Source organism: Pinus tabuliformis, chromosome 3_2 (genome assembly GCF_031772625.1).
Source record: "Pinus tabuliformis cultivar Carrire ecotype Pingquan chromosome 3_2, CPIR1, whole genome shotgun sequence".
NCBI lineage: Eukaryota > Viridiplantae > Streptophyta > Pinopsida > Pinales > Pinaceae > Pinus > Pinus tabuliformis.
The window spans coordinates 576,411,642-576,429,910 of record NC_142302.1 but is presented as its reverse complement, the minus strand read 5'-3'; positions in this window follow the sequence as shown (position 1 = coordinate 576,429,910).

Genomic DNA, 18,269 nt, shown 5'->3' with positions numbered 1-18,269 from the left:
TATATCTGTACATTTCTTTTAGTTGCTGATCACTAGATGCCATCATCTGAGTGAAGAGATTTCTGCTAATCTCATCATCTTCACTTTTCATCATACTTATCATATTGCATTTGCAAACATCAGGGTCACTACAGTTACAATCATTGCAATTTGTGCAATAGGGATCTCTGCAGTATTCTTCTTCTTTTGAGGAAGAGTCATCTGCAAAGTTCAATTCATTTTCTAATTCTGAATCAGAGGAGATTAGCTCATCACAACTACTTGGGAGGTCAAAGTAATTTACTTTATCCTTTTTATTCTTATAAGCAATTTTCTTTTTAGAGAACTCTTTCTTCTTCTCAGGACATTTATTAGCAGTGTGTCCTTTCTTCTGGCAGTTGTAACAAATTACTTCTTTGGAGAACATTTACGTTTTTCTGTATGGCTTCTGTTTTCTATGCTGATTGTCTTTTTTGTGTTGAAGCGGGGAATTCTTCTTGGAGAATCTCTTTTTCTTTCTTCGCACCCCTTGAGAATTTCCAGCTTTTCCCAAATGCCATTATTTACATAGCTGCTGATAGCCATGCGGCTTCTTAGGATTAGTGGCGGTGCGCGCAATCTTCATCTGAGAGGAAAGTTCAACAATGACTGCCTTAACTGCTTGACGAATAATGCCAAATTTGTAGTCTCCAATTTTTCCAGGGAGTTTAGCTACAATTGCTGAAGAAACCTAGTTAGGTAGAGAGGCAACAAAAATCTCTTTCCATTTTGGTTCAAGAATTAAATCAGGAGAAAGAGTATGGAGACGATGCAGATATTCATTGAAATATTCATCAAAGTGCTGCATGTTGTGCAGTTTCATTGCAAGCAGAGTAATGACAGTTATATCATTGGTGATCTGAGGAAATCCAATGAAATTAACTGTGATGCCATAAATCAAACAACCTATCATATTATTTACCGGGAGAGTAGTGACGGGGTCCATGTATGTAGTGCCATTCGCATTTAGAATGACTGATTGTTCCCATTGTGAAAGCAAAGTAGGTAACTTTAAAGTCTCAGCTTTAAGCCAAGAGTCTAATGTACCTTCAAAGCCAACTATTATTCTTCTTGTAGCATTTATTGGACCAATTTCATCTGCAAGATAAGTGCGATAACATACAAGCATAGAATGCAGAACAGACATTACTTCGGCTTCGGTACAGTTGTCAATGTTCCATGAATAAGTGGAACTTGCTGACCAATCCTTATGATATTCTGATTTCATTAAATCACGACGGTCAGGAGCAGGGTTCCAAGTAGAAGTCCAAGTATATCTAGAGGTAGTAGCATGGACTTGCTGGTCAATGTCAGAAATCTCCTTTTCTTCAGAAGGATCCAATTCTGAAATACCAAATTTTTCTTTATCCTGCTAAGAAAAATTATTTATGCAGCTTTCTAGTTCTTCAAGTTTAGGTGTATCATCTATCTTATTGATACTGGTAATTGCTGCATCTGATTTTTCTTCTTCTTCATCATGACTAGATGAAGCAAAGAACTCTGAAAAACTTCCTTTGAATTCTTTAGATTCTGCTTCTTCTTTCTTTGAACCAGGAGTGTCTTTAGGGACCGGCTTTGGAAGTGGTGTAAAGAAACTTGGATTAGCAAATAAAGAGTATGGATGAGAAGAAGTGGGAGGAGGAAAGTTTATAATGCTTGGAGTTTTGATTAAACTTTCCACAGAAGGAGAAATAGAATAAGGAACAGTAGTAACTGGATTGGAAAACAAAGTTGCAGATTTATAGCTTTCAGTATTTGGCTTTTTCTTTAAAGTAGCTAAATCTGAAGAAACAGTTTTCACATGTCCTTTTATCAAATCCAGATTGTTATTGACTCTAACAATCTCTCGTCCATGAGTAATTTCTACATCATGGATCTGCTTTTTTGTCTTTAAAGACAGCTTGTCAAGACCCTGTGCTATAGTCTGATCATTTTCAACCAAGGTCTTTACATGCTCATTTAAGTACATAGTATTGTAATCTTGCTTTTGCAAAATTCTATCCAGAAGAGATTTCATTTCACTATTTGCTTTTTCTAAATTATCAAATTTAGCTTTAGAAAATCTTTCCAAGATGGATAGAGCAAGATTAGTCCAATTAGTAGCAGATATCATATCTTTGGCTAAAGAATTTGGATCATCTGGATGGGAAGGCAAAAGTTTATACAATTTCCCATCTTGTCCTCTAATGACCAAATTTTTCCGAGGAGGAAAATCATTTTCTGTCTCAAAAATATTTCCATCAAGGAGCTCCCATTTATGCTTTGCAGGGGTTCTTGATCTTATCATGTTTATTCTAAGATTAGAACAAACTTCTCTAACTAGTTCTTCTCCCTTTTGTCTGATATAAACCAAATTTCTAGGGGTGTTTGGTTTATTTATCATTTTCTAAACTTTTGGATCAAACTCTGGAATCCTTAGAGGAGAAGGAATTATTACAACATTTTCAACCATTTTTTCATCAACAAAATTTTCTGGATCACTCAATCTTTTCTGCTTTGCTTGATTTCTGAAAGATTTCATCAAGGCATCTTCTACTTGATTAATTGAAGGATAATACCATTCATAGAATGATATCCACTGATTATTAATAGTCATCTAGGCTTTCCATGACTCACTATTTTGCTCATTAAATTTCCTGCGATCCTTTTTCTCTTGCAGCAACATTTCTTGCATATAGAGATGCTCTTTTTCATGAGTAAAAATATCCCAATGGAACATTTTCTTTTTCCAAGGATCAGCTGGGTCATAAGGGCCAATTCCTTTAAAGATTTTCAGAAAAGAGAGGATTTCTTCATCGGACGGAATCACTATAGACTTTGGAATCTTGTCTATAGGATGTCTTCTATATTCTGGAATTTGAGAAGAATGTACAAAGCCTAATCCTGAAGTAGAGGTTGGGCTGACTGACTTAACAAGCATTTCTTCACAAGGGTTGAAGAATGCAACTTTAGTATAACTCTTATCAGGACAAGAAGAGTTTTCAGCTGGTATAAACTTGATCATATTGATATGAAAGTCTTGAGATGACTTTCCATGAGGGTTAGGAGGATCATTTGAAAACTGACAATATGTCTTGGAACAATGAGGATGATTGCAAACTGAAGATAAGGCATTCTGAGAAGAAGAGGATGGATTGCTGAACAGATTTTTTAAAGCTTCAAAAACAGCAGGGTCAATGACGATCTGCTGAGGGCTTTGTACAGAAGGAATGGTATTTGAAGGATTTGTATTTACAGTAGGAATAGAAGTGACAACAGTGTCAGAAGGATTTGATCTGGGAAATCTTGTGACAACTTTGTCATCCATCTTGGTTATTACGGATTGAGCAACATGTACTGTCCTTTTTGCAGGTCCTTTCCAGTTAGTAACCCAATCATCTGGAGGACACAGACGTTTTCTTGAAACAGAGACTGGGGAAAATGGGTTACAGGATGAATCATACTGAATAAAAGTAACTTTCCCATCATCCTTGTCTGGAGTATTCAAGACTGCAGGAATAGTTGTATTGTAAAACTGAACACAAGTAATATAAAATATGGCTAGATTTTTGGATTTAGACTTAGTATTCTCATAGCCTTGTGTCTGTATACCAAGAGTCAAACACTGTATAATATTTACATCATCAAGTGCAACAGAAAAATCTGGAAAAACATCATACTGTACAGGGCCATCGGACAAACTTGTTTCTATCCCACCTATCAAGGCTTGTGTAAAGGATGACCATCTATTATCAAAGAGGGCTTAGAAGACATAGGATTTTTGGCCTTTTCGATGGAGTGCATTCAGACCGGCTCTCACCATCCCTAGATGGGCATACTGATAACCTGCCATGCGAGCTGCTTGTATATGGCGAATTTCAAACATGGGAATTGTCATCATAGTATTGAGATTTAACTCAGTCTTTATGGATTTTTATTTAATCTTTATTTGACTGTACGCGGGGAGATTAAAAGGAGTTAATCTGCGGTAAACCTCAGAAGGAGATACAGGAGGAAGTCTCCAATTGACAGAAGGGTTTGGTTCTTCTTTTTCTATGAGCGCAGAACTTGCAGGGGTTTCTTCTTCAGAACAGATATTTAAACCACTATGCAATTCGTCTTCACTTAGAATTTTTTCTAAATGCCTAAAACCAAATCGTCCCATAAATGTAGAGGAACTAGAACTTGCAGAATCCATTTAGGAATATAAAGAAAAATACCCGTAGAATAGTTTCACAAACACGAGTATTTCTTGTTGATTTCTGTGAAGAAATTGCGGCTTTCAACTACGAACAAATCGCAGCTTCCTCGACTCTAGCTCTACGCCAAATGCTACCCTTCAACACCTTCAGTGGCTCCGCATGGGCTTTACGCACTATTCACGGCCTCAACGAAAATAGTGATCCACTCAAACGATATGTTACCAATAATTTTCCACTCAGACAATATCTTCCCAACAGAAATTTTTAAACAACAGCTTAGGCTCTGATACCATTAACACAGGATCATTCACACAAATGCGGAAAGTAAATGAAGATAGCCAGAGGCTTTGATTTATATTATCACGAATATGATTCAGATATTACAGAAAGATTATTTCTTTACAGAGATCGACTATCATCGCTTTTACCGGACTTCATATCGTTCGCTGGGAACAAGTATTACCGGAGGCCCTGTACAGTATGATGTTTTTCCAGATTTTTCTGTTGCACTTGATGATGTAAATATTCTACAGTGTTTGACTCTTGGTATACAGACACAAGGCTATGAGAATTTTAAGTCTAAATCCAAAAATCTAGCCATATTTTATATTACTTGTGTTCGGTTTTACAATACAACTATTCCTGCAGTCTTGCATACTCCAGATAAGGATGATGGGAAAGTTACTCTTATTCAGTATGATTCATCCTGTAACCCATTTGCCCCAGTCTCTGTTTCAAGAAAACATCTATGTCCTCCATATGATTGGGTTACTAACTGGAAAAGACCTGCAAAAAGGACAGTACATGCTACTCAATCCGTAATAACCGAGATGGATGACAAAGTTGTCACAAGATTTCCCAAATCAAATCCTTCTAACGCTGTTGTCACTTCTATTCCTACTGTAAATACAAATCCTTCAAATATCATTCCTTCTGTACAAAGCCCTCAGCAGATCGTCATTGACCCTGCTGTTTTTGAAGCTTTAAAAAATCTGTTCAGCAATCCATCCTCTTCTTCTCAGAATTCCTTATCTTCAGTTTGTGATCATCCTCACTGTTCCAAGACATATTGTCAGTTTTCAAATGATCCTCCTAACCCTCATGGAAAGTCATCTCAAGACTTTCATATCAATATGATCAAGTTTATACCAGCTGAAAACTTTGCTTGTCCTGATAAGAGTTATACTAAAGTTGCATTCTTCAACCCTTGTGAAGAAATGCTTGTTCAGTCAGTCAGCCCAACCTCTACTTCAGGATTAGGCTTTGTACATTCTTCTCAAATTCCAGAATATAGAAGACATCCTATAGACAAGATTCCAAAGTCTGTAGTGATTCCGTCCGATGAAGAAATCCTCTCTTTTCTGAAAATCTTTAAAGGAATTGGCCCTTATGACCTAGCTGATCCTTGGAAAAAGAAAATGTTCCGTTGGGATATTTTTACTAATGAAAAAGAGCATCTCTATATGCAAGAAATGTTGCTGCAAGAGAAAAAGGATCGCAGGAAGTTTAATGAGAAAAATAATGAGTCATGGAAAGCCTGGATGACTATTAATAATCAATGGATATCATTCTATGAATGGTATTATCCTTCAATTAATCAAGTAGAAGATGCCTTGATGAAATCTTTCAGAAATCAAGCAAAGCAGAAAAGATTGAGTGATCCAGAAAATTTTGTTGATGAAAAAATGGTTGAAAATGTTGTAATAATTCCTTCTCCTCTAAGGATTCCAAAGTTTGATCCAAAAGTTCAGAAAATGATAAATAAACCAAACACCCCTAGAAATTTGGTTTATATCAGACAAAAGGGAGAAGAACTAGTTAGAGAAGTTTGTTCTAATCTTAGAATAAACATTATAAGATCAGGAACCCCTGCAAAGCATAAATGGGAGCTCCTTGATGGAAATATTTTTGAGACAGAAAATGATTTTCCTCCTCGGAAAAATTTGGTCATTAGAGGACAAGATGGGAAATTGTATAAACTTTTGCCTTCTCGTCCAGATGATCCAAATTCTTTAGCCAAAGATATGATAGCTGCTACTAATTGGACTAATCTTGCTCTATCCAGCTTGGAAAGATTTGCTAAAGCTAAATTTGATAATTTAGAAAAAGCAAATAGTGAAATGAAAGCTCTTCTGGATAGAATTTTGCAAAAGCAAGATTACAATACTATGTACTTAAACGAGCATGTAAAGACCTTGGCTGAAAATGATCAGACTATAGCACAGAGTCTTGATAAGCTTTCTTTAAAGATAGAAAAGCAGATCCATGATGTAGAAATTACTCATGGACGAGAGATTGTTAGAGTCAATAACAATCTAGATTTGATAAAAGGACATGTGAAAACTGTTTCTTTAGATTTAGCTACTTTAAAGAAAAAGCCAAATACTGAAAGCTATAAATCTGCAACTTTGTTTTCCAATCCAATTACTACCGTTCCTTATTCTATTTCTCCTTCTGTGGAAAGTTTAATCAAAACTCCAAGCATTATAAACTTTCCTCCTCCCACTTCTTCTCATCCATACTCTTTATTTGCTAATCCAAGTTTCTTTACACCACTTCCAAAGCCGGTCCCTAAAGACACTCCTGGTTCAAAGAAAGAAGAAGCAGAATCTAAAGAATTCAAAGGAAGTTCTTCAGAGTTCTTTGCTTCATCTAGTCACGATGATGAAGAAGAAAAATTAGATGCAGCAATTACCAATATCAATAAGATAGATGATACACCTAAACTTGAAGAACTAGAAAGCTGCATAAATAATTTTTCTCAGCAGGATAGAGAAAAATTTGGTATTTCAGAATTGGATCCTTCTGAAGAAAAGGAGATTTCTGACATTGACCAGCAAGTCCATGCTACTACCTCTAGATCTACTTGGACTTCTACTTGGAACCCTGCTCCTGATCGTCATGATTTAATGAAATCAGAATATCATAAGGATTGGTCAGCAAGTTCCACTTATTCATGGAACATTGACAACTGTACCAAAGCCGAAGTAATGTCTGTTTTGCATTCTATGCTTGTATGTTATCGCACTTATCTTGCAGATGAAATTGGTCCAATAAATGCTACAAGAAGAATAATAGCTGGCTTTGAAGGTACATTAGATTCTTGGCTTAAAGCTGAGACTTTAAAGTTACTACTCTGCTTTCACAATGGGAACAATCAGTCATTCTAAATGCGGATGGCACTACATACATGGACCCCGTCACTACTCTCCCTGTAAATAATATGATAGGTTGTTTGATTTATGGCATCACAATTAATTTCATTGTATTTCCTCAGATCACCAATGATATAACTGTCATTACTCTGCTTGCAATGAAACTGCACAACATGTAGCACTTTGATGAATATTTCAATGAATATATGCATCGTCTCCATACTCTTTCTCCTGATTTAATTCTTGAACCAAAATGGAAAGAGATTTTTGTTGCCTCTCTACCTAACTGGGTTTCTTCAGCAATTGTAGATAAACTCCCTGGCAAAATTGGAGACTACAAATTTGGCATTATTCGTCAAGCAGTTAAGGCAGTCATTGTTGAACTTTGCTCTCAGATGAAGATTGCGCGCGCCGCCACTAATCCTAAGAAGCTGCATGGCTATCAGCAGCTATGTAAACAATGGCATTTGGGCAAAGCTGACAATTCTGAAGGGGTGAGAAGAAAGAAAAAGAGATTCTCCACGAAGAATTCCCCGCTTCACCACAAAAAAGACGATCAGCACAGAAAACAGAAGCCATACAGAAAAACAGAAATTTTCTCCAAAGAAGTAATTTGTTACAACTGCCAGAAGAAAGGACACACTGCTAATAAATGTCCTGAGAAGAAGAAAGAGTTCTCTAAAAAGAAAATTGCTTATAAGAATAAAAAGGGTAAAGTAAATTACTTTGACCTCCCAAGCAGTTGTGATGAGCTAATCTCCTCTGATTCAGAATCAGAGAATGAATTGAACTTTGCAGATGACTCTTCCTCAGAAGAAGAAGAACACTGCAGAGATCCCTATTGCACAAATTGCAATGATTGTAACTATAGTGACCCTGATGTTTGAAAGTGCAATATGATAAGTATGATGAAAAGTGAAGATGATGAGATTAGTAGAAATCTCTTCACTCAGATGATGGCAGCTAGTGATCAGCAGCTAAAAGAAATGTACAGATCTATGCTAACTGATCATCTTTCAAGGAAAACCTCGAAGTCGTCTTCAAATCGAGGTTATGTTCCCCCTGCATCATTATTTTCAGTAGAAGCACTAACGAGACAATTCAAGAATGAAGAATTTGGCGAAGATCTCCCACAGACATTGCCTGCTATGCACATGGCTATTAAATAACTGAGGAAAACAGTAAAAGAAAATAAAAGACTATGCATAGAAAATCACAGAGATCTTTCTATCAAATTACTTCATGCAAATACAACTTCTACTTCATATTCTAAACCAGAAGCTGCCAAGAAAGATTCAGATGATGAGTTTGAAGTAGATAGATCGGGTTTGAGTTGCCACTATGTAAACCAAGATGTAATGTACTATGTCAAACTAAAGGTACAAATTGGAAATCACACAGAGTTTTGGAAAGTTTTGATGGACATTGGATCTCGCCTAAACATTGTCAGTGATACAGTTGTTCCAGCACATTTAAGGAGGCCTACAGAGTGTCCAAAGGTGATAACTGCTAGTGGAACTATTCCTACAAAGCATGAAGCAGATGTAAATATCTTTTTGACAGAAGCCACTGGAGTTCATCTTGTCTGTCCAATAGTCCCGGGAATAGACTGTGCCATGTACCTTGGGACTCCCTTCTTCAAAAATTTTGAGAAGCATGGCGCCAAGCTAGATCGAGCATCAGGAAGGTATGGTTATTTTGTTAGCTTGGATGAAAAATAAATTTTCTTTCTTTTTATTAATCCTAATTCTCCAAACAGAATATCTAGGATTGAAAGGATGGAACATATCTTAGCCAAAATGGAGGTGAAGAAAGAAGTTCTAAAAGCAGAAGAACTTCTTAGCAATGGAAAATACGCCGGAGAGATTGCAGATATAACAGCCAAATTCAGAGAATGTTTCTCTGATGATCCAAATGCATTTTGGCATATAAAGAAGCAAGAAGTAGAGTTGCCACTCAAGAAAGATTTTAATGGCAAGCTCAGAAGATCTAAAGCTGTTGCTATGAATGAAGAGCAACTAAAGACATGCAAAGCAGAAATCAAAGATCTCTTAGAAAAGGGATTAATTAGAAAAAGCAAGGGCCCTATAGCTTGCTTTGCATTTTATGTAAATAATCATGCTGAACAGGCCCGTGGTAAACCAAGACTAGTTGTTAACTATAAGCCCCTGAATTCTATTTTGGATTATGATGCTTATCCATTGCCCAAACCATCAAGCATTCTGGCACAGATTTCCAAATCAAAAATCTTTTCTAAATTTGATTTGAAGTCTGGATTCTGGCAAGTTGGGATCAAAGAAGAAGACAAATGGACGACAACTTTCTTTGTTCCTGAAGGGCATTTTGAATGGAACATTATACCATTCGGCCTGATCAATGCTCCATCCGCCTTCCAAAGAATTATGGATGAAACCTTTGAAGGTATGGATGAATTTCTAAAGAAGTATATAGATGATCTTCTGATTCATTCTGATAACATTCCTGAACATATCAATCATCTAAAGATCTTCTATAAAAGAGTGAAAGAAATGGGAATAGTCCTCTCTGTGTCCAAGATGAAGCTTTTCAAAACCATGATAGACTTTCTTGGATACAACATTTAGTATGGTTCCTACAGTGTGATACAAAGGAGTCTCAATTTTGTTGATCATTTTCCTGATGAGATAACTGATAAAAATCAGTTACAGAGATTCCTAGGCAGTTTAAATTATATCTCAAAGTTCTTGAAAAATTGTGCTCAGGAAAGGAAGTTGCTAAATAAGCGTCTACAAAAAGATCCTATTCCTTGGAATAAAGATTGCACTGAAGCAGTCCGAAGAATTGAAGAAAGAGTGAGAAATATACAACCCCTTTCACCTATAAGAGAAGAATGGAAAAAGATCATAATGACAGATGCAAGCCATGCCGGCTGGGGTGCAGTCTTATGTCAAGAAAACCCCACAGATAAAAGGGCACTAGAGGTTTGTCAATATTCCTTTGGTCTTTGGGCTAAGAACCAATTGAACTGGTCTAGCCTCAAAAAGGAGCTGCGAGCAGTATGCCTTGGCATTTCCAAGTTTAAAGACTTCATCATTTACACACACTTTACAGTAAGAACAGACTGTCAAGCCCCGAAGTTTGCTATTCAGAAGTGTGAGTTTGAAGACGCAGCCATGGTGCGCTGGGTAATGCAACTCAGCCAATATTCTTTTGATATCGAGTTTGTCAAAGGAGATAAAAATAGCTTTGCTGACATGCTCAGTAGAGAATTTCTTGAAGAACATTCAATGCATGCCTTATCGCTGAATTTTATCTGAAGAAATCAAGAAGAAGTAGAAATTGAAACATCTAGTGGATGGGTTTCTTTCAATTTACAGAAGAATCGGCTTGACCATGAGCATAACTGGATCCCAATCAAAGAAGTCAGACAGAGAATTGGTATACCATACAAATGGACAGATCCACTTCAAGATGAAATAAATGAAGAAGCTTTAGAGGCTCTTGATTATCTCAGACATATTGGAAGCATAGCCTATAGGCTAGAAAGAGATGAAGAAGATAGTACGCGGATCACTAGTTGCCACATTACTCTAAGAAGATTCAACAACTTTCTGGATCGAGACAACTTTGATGAAGAACAACAAGAATAGGCATTCTACACAGGTATGGGATTACAAAATTTTGTAACTAATTTATTTTACTCTGTGCAGTTCTCCTTTTGGTACGAGCACATGCCAGTCGAAGATATGGAAGAAGAAGATCCACTTCCAGAGTGGTTCATAGATTGGTGGAAGATTTATGGATTATCTCCATTAATCTAAAAACCATATTGCTTCACCTTATTAAAGATTCCTAACTTCACTCCGCATACACCATGCCTAACAAATGTCCTAAGAAAAACAATCAATGATCTTGTCAATCTGAGTGATCTTGATTTTCTACAAGGAGTACGAAGATGTGGCCATGTACGCTGGTTCGTAATGAATCACTACAAAGAAAGAATACTTTACACCAGCAATAATTCCAATTATGAAGATTTTCATCAGCAGATAAGTCCAGAACACAATCCTTATCTTCATCTTAGCTACTTGGAATTACCAGATCCCCATGACACGAATATTTGGGAAACAGAGAAAGAGATATGGGTCCAATACTATTCAAATTACTTGATTGAACGGTGGAATCTCCAACACTACAACTGGCCTCAAGTAGATTACTACACCATGATGTAAAGTCTTTCCAACCGACAATGGAGTTGGACGGGTCTTGCGTAGATTCCCCGATCAAGAATATCTACTGTGTAAATAATGAGATATGAAAATCTCATCTTTTCAGTCTTTCGAGGGTTCTTTTGTACGAATCTCCTCTGTGTAAACATAAAGTAAATTCGGTCCCCATATGCCTCTGGCTTTCCGTATCGGAATAGGGATGAGATAACATGAGTAGTCCGCTCATGCCGGATTTGGTCCTTTCAAAGCATCTTGCTTTTGTCAGTCTGTACATCCTACTTTCAGCAGAAGCATCTTGTCCTGCTGATGACTCATGAGAAGCTTGTTCCCTCATGAGTCCTATAAATACATGAGACCTGAGAAAGGAGGGGCATTCGGGTCTGAAGAGTTTAGAGTCTTGTGAATCTTGAGTCGAGTGATTTTCCTGCTCTGCATCTGCGGACCATAGTGTCTGATCTGCTTGCATCACGAAAAGTTCACTCTGGTCTTATAGTATTGGTTTGGAAGCCTGTGCATCAGTGTGCTTGGCACTGGTGAGAACCTAAAGTGGCTGAACCATAGGAAAAGTCTGAAAGTCTGTCATAAGATTTCTGAGGCAGAGTCTGTCCATCGCCAGGTAGCCTCTGGTAATACTTGTTCCCAGCGAATGGTATGAAGTCCGGTAAAAGCGACGACAGTCGATCTCTGTAAAGAAATAATCTTTTTGTAATATCTGAATCCCATTCCTGATAATATAAATCAAAGCCTTTGGCTATCTTCATTTACTTTCCGCATTTGTGTGAATGATCCTGTGTTAAAGGGCTGAGAGGGATCAAATCTTTTTTCACTCTAAAAGAGATTTGCATCTCAAGAGATTTAATCCCTCTGGGTGCTTGGTAGATCCCAAGTCAAGAATGGATCTAGGCTAGGCTGCTTTAATTTTCCCCTTTAAATATCCTATGTTCCACATGAATACCATGGGCCATTTTTATTTTTATTATTTTTATTTTATTTTGATTGGGTTAAAAGGTTTACATTACATGATTCTTTTTATTTTATTTTATTTATGTAATTTGACTTAGTCAAAATGTTAAACATTACATGACAACATCTTTACCATACTGGCGGGAGAGGGCCTCTTAACTACCAATCTATATGCGATGAGAGGAATCAAATCCTTTGAGGTGCAAATCTTTTTCAAATTTTGCATCCTAAAATAGGATTGCACTTCAAGGGATTTGATCCCTATCAATACATGATAGGTTGGTAGTTAAAATGGAAATTTTATGTTGGTGTGTATGAGCGCACAATGTGGCAACTTCATTTTGAGCACCAAAAAGTACACATCTTCTCAAACTCAGCAACAGAATAATGATTTAATCACTAGTATAGATCTCTTTTAATCACAGATCTAGCAAAAGTTAGATTCACGATTAAGATGAATCTATACTGTTGTTATATATATTAATATATATTATTATTATCCAATTTTAAGGTCATGACTCAGACACCAAATTGGTGTATGAGACCCCCTTGTTAGATGAATATATATATATATGGTCACGACCAAGCCAGACACCAAATTGGTGTATGAGACACCCTTGTTTGTGGGACAAGGGACCCACCTTTGTGCGACGATTTGACTGATAAGTCTAGGAAGACATAGATACTCTACCCCCTATAGTTTTGGACATGTGACCTCTTAGGAGGAAACACATGCTCTTAACCATTAGGCCCACTCAAGTTGTATGTACGAAAAAAAACCAACAAACTTTTATATTAAAAAATAAAGACTTTACATATTCAAAAATGCCCCAACATATGCATCATATAGCAACATAATAAATAAATTGTTCCCCCATCATATTAATCAAGAGACATTTCCATCATGTCGAAATATATGCATAGCCACATATATTACATTATCAAAAGTGGAAATAAACAAAAAAGGCCCATATACAACATAGGAAAATATCTTATCAGGAATGAATTATTCTAACCCCTTGATATCAATCATTGTTGTAGGAGATATAGTTGGCTTGCATTGATTTCTAACCTTTGATAGAGCATCAACCACTCTTTTTTGCTCCCGATAAATGTGAGTGAAGTGAACCTCATTGAAAATGACCAACATTGACCTAACTCTCCTCATCAAGAAAGTAAGAGAAGGAGGTGTAGATGTGGACTTCTCTAAGGCCCAATCAATCACCACTTTTGAATTGTCAAATATATATATATATATATATATATATTCAATAGATAGACATCTAACACAATATAAAACGCCACATAGAGCATTAATTTCTGCCCTAGAATTGGAACCAAATCCCTCGAACCAACTGAAATGGTAATACTTACCAGATTTGAAGACAATGTAAGCTCCACAACCACATGAACTATTGTTGGCGCCCCCATAAAAAACCCCATAAGGAAATTATCACATATATTCACTGATTGGATATACCTCGAGCTTTTAATACTAAGCACAAGCCTAATTTTGGAAAAGTATATAGAAATTTCCATGCATTTTCCAAAAATATTCAACGATTTATTTTCAAAGATGCTCGCATTCCTACATCTTTAGATCCCCCACATGATATATAATGGAAGAGTTTGATATGCCTTTTTTTCCTTCATCCAATCCCAAATACATGATTCCACCAAAGTAGGATTCCATGCTGCCATGATTTTTAAATTGTTTAACACACCCGTCCAAATGGAGACCAAAAAAGGGCATGTGAGAAAAATATGTGCCACATCTTCTTAGGCCCTCAAACATAAAATGCATATACTAGGTTCCTTGAATCCCCATCAACACAGATGATCCCAAGTTATTATTTTGTTTTTGCATGATAACCAACCAAAACACTTTAGTTTGAGATGGAGTTTCCAAGACCATATTTTATTAAGCCAACCATTTCTTCCTTCTAGTTGTTGCAACCTAATTATAAACCTCTATGCATCTTTGACCCAAATTTATTCCTGCATAGTCTTCCTTGCCCATGTGAATTTTTCATCCTCGCCATTAAGTGTAATATCATCCATAATTAAATTTTGTATGTATCTATCCCAAACCCTAACCAATTACCCATTATAGCCACTTGGATTTGATTGATATAATAAATGCTCAGGTTGTGGACTTGGTAGATGAGTGTAGAGGGTGTGATGTGTTCCCTGTTGAAATCCTTAATAGGATCTAGGCCGATCTCCACTTGTATGCCATCACCAATCCTCCACCTCAAATTACTGGGCAACCATTTTTTGATTTTCATCATCCCATTCCAAATGTATGAAGCCAAAGTTGGAGATTGTGCGCCATATTTGATCCATTCCTCCAACGATAGATTATTGAGATATTTCTCCCGAATGACATTCTTCTAGATACTAGGTCTAGATAAAAGATGCCACAAGATTTTTATCCCGAAAGCCCAACCAAATTCTTCAATATCCATTATGCCACAACTACTCTCCTCGTTGAGTTTAGAAATGTCATCCAACCTAGCAAGGTGTATTTTTTTTACATTAGAGGAGCCAACCCACATAAATTTTGAAATTATAGCATTGATCTTTTTTATGATGGAGTGGGGTAAAATGTACAGGTTCATCTAGTGTACAACAACTCTTTGAAGGATTGATTGAACCAATATCAACCTACCACCAATATATAACCACTTATGCACCCATATATTCAGTTTGCGATAAAATTTATCTATCAGCCAATACCAATCCTAGTTTCCATAATTTTTGGATTTAAAATAAATTAGAGCTATTTGAAACTGTTCTATAAAGGTACTAACTCGACATTGAATGCAACAATAATCACAGGTACACACTCTGACTTCATTGAAGCATAATGGAAATAGTTTAGAATTGTTCATATATAGACCAGATGTGAGGCCAAATGAGTGGATTATCTAGAGCATGTATGTCCATTCATCAATTGGTGCCTTACCAAGAATAAGGACATCGTCCAAAAAAATTAAATGAGAGATAGATGTGTTCTTTGTAATCTGGAGTCCTAAAAAATGACCCAACCGAAATGCCAAAGAAATCATCTTGCTTAGACCTTCAATGACAAGTAAAAATTAAAAAGGAGATAAAGAAAAACCCTACCTCAATCCTCTAGTGGCCCAAAATTTTTTTGAGGGAATTTAATTAATTAATATGGAAAATTTTCCCAAGAAGATGCATGCCATGATCCAATCGACCACCTCCACAAATAGACCAACTTTATGTAGTATCAACCCACGTAAAACCCAATCTACAAAATCACATGCATTGTGTAACTCTAATTTCAACAAAAATATCCTCTTTCGTTTTTGCCTTAATCAAGTGAATGCACTCCTGAGCGATGGCCATGACATCCTAAATCTATCTATTTAAAAAAAACAAATTGTGCAGGGGAAATTTACATCAATAAGTTATCCTTGATATGGAGAGAAATAACCTTCGATATCATTTTATAAATGATATTACAGGGAGAAATAAGATGATAATATGAAAACGTTTTTCCCACATATACTTTCGATATAAAAGAAACAAAATTATCATTGAGGGGACCAAATATCTTATAGTTAATTTGTGATTGTTCAGCTAGATGCAGTAATTCTTCCTCCATAAGATCTAGGAAATGAATGAAAAATTCAACTGACCAACCATTCATGCTGAGACTTTTGTCCTTTGCAAATGATTTTAGCACACAAACCAATTCATCATAAGTGATCAATCTTCCAATTTTAGCATTGTCCTCCACATTGAACATATTAGGATATGTCTTTATGATCGGAAGTTGATTTTCAAATTCAATTCCATCTCTACCCTGATATAGTTCCCCAAAATGTTTTATTGCCACCTCATGAATATCCTGAAATGAGTATATTGTTCGAACCTCAACATCCTCTAGGCCCCATATTGTGTTTTCACGCCTTTGTTGAGAGGTGTATTTGGGAAAAAAATTAGTATTTTATCTCCTTCCAAAATCCGGATGGTGTGGATTTTGAGACACCATTTTGCTTCTTGATTCTTTAGAATTATCTTTTTGCATCCTTCCAGGTCCATAACCCACTTTTTTGTGACCTCATGGAAGTAGTCCAGCCTATTGGGATCAACAAACCCGAGGAAGTCATGTTCTATCTCTTGCAATTCATTGATATGACTTCTTTCTCCCCTTGACCCAGTGTTAGACTACCAATTTAAACCCGTTGAACTTCCAGCCCTTCCATGTGTGAAATTCCCTTTTTATTATTCAATTTTGACCGAAAATCTTTGACCATATGGTCAAATTCAGGGTCTTTTATCCAAGTACGATTAAATTTGAAAGGGATACCTCACCATATTTCTTAATCACACTCATGAAAATATGGAGATTTTCCTTAAGAATGAGTGAATTATATTTCCCTTTGATAATTTTCCCTTTTATAATAAAGTGATGGATAAAATTTCCATTAAAAAACTTATTAGTAGATTAATAGATCACTTCAGAATGACATAAACATCACATATCTTGGATCAACTCAAGACTTTAGGTTTTCAACAAGTTGTTGATACAATTATTTCATTAGGAATTGATGATATTTTAACAATGCCTTCCAAAGGATGCCTTGTCCATGATGTGGAGCAACAAGGCTTTGTTTCAGAAAAACATAATCATTAATATGGGAATGTACATGCAATGGAAAAATTACATCAATCAGTCGAGATATTGTATGCTACCAGTGAATATTTGAGAAAAGAAATGAATCCAAATTTTAGCATGACTGATCCCTTAAATCCATTAAATGTGATGCCCTTCTCAGGTGCCAAGGGAAGTACATCTCAAGTTCACCAGTTAGTAGGTATGAGACTATTAATGTCATATCCTTAAGGACAAATCACTGGTCTACCCATTCGAAGGGATTTACGTACAGTGCTATCTTTAACAGAATATATTATTTCATGTTATGGGGATTGTAAAGGAGTTGTGGATAATGTTGTATGAATAATAGATGTTGGATAACTCATGCATAGACTCGTTGAAGTAGTTCAAGACATTGTAATACATAGAATACATTTTGGCACTATCTACGATATTTTCCTAAGTCCCATATATATACAAACACACACATGAAAAATAAGCAAAATGTAAAATAGTGAGACTATATTAAATGTTTTAACCATATATATATATATATCTATATATATATATATATATATATATATATATATATATATATATATATATATATATATCGTTTTTTATAATATATATAAATATATATAGCCTCAAGGGTTATCTCAATTGATCGAGTCCCCACTCTTAAAGAACATTTTCTATTGAGAGGTCATGGGTTCGATTGTTTCAACACCCTCAAGGTCAAGCTCCATGGTTGATTTGACATGAAGTGATCCCTTCAGGTGGATATGCTTGATACAAATATTTTGTGGACATAATGATCATCGATCTCCAAGGTCCATGAACCACATAGAATATATATATATATATATATATATATCCTTTTTAACCATATATAATATATACATAGTGCGCATTGAAATATTTTATTTATAGACAACATTGTTTACATTAAAATGTTTTGTTTTTGTTATTAATATATTTTTAAATACATGTCAATATTACATAATCTTGTATATTGAAATTGATCTGTAAACTGACATGGATATTCCACTAGATAGTTCGTTAGAATAGCTCTGATAGAACTGTATTTAAAAATATGAAATCTACACTATTA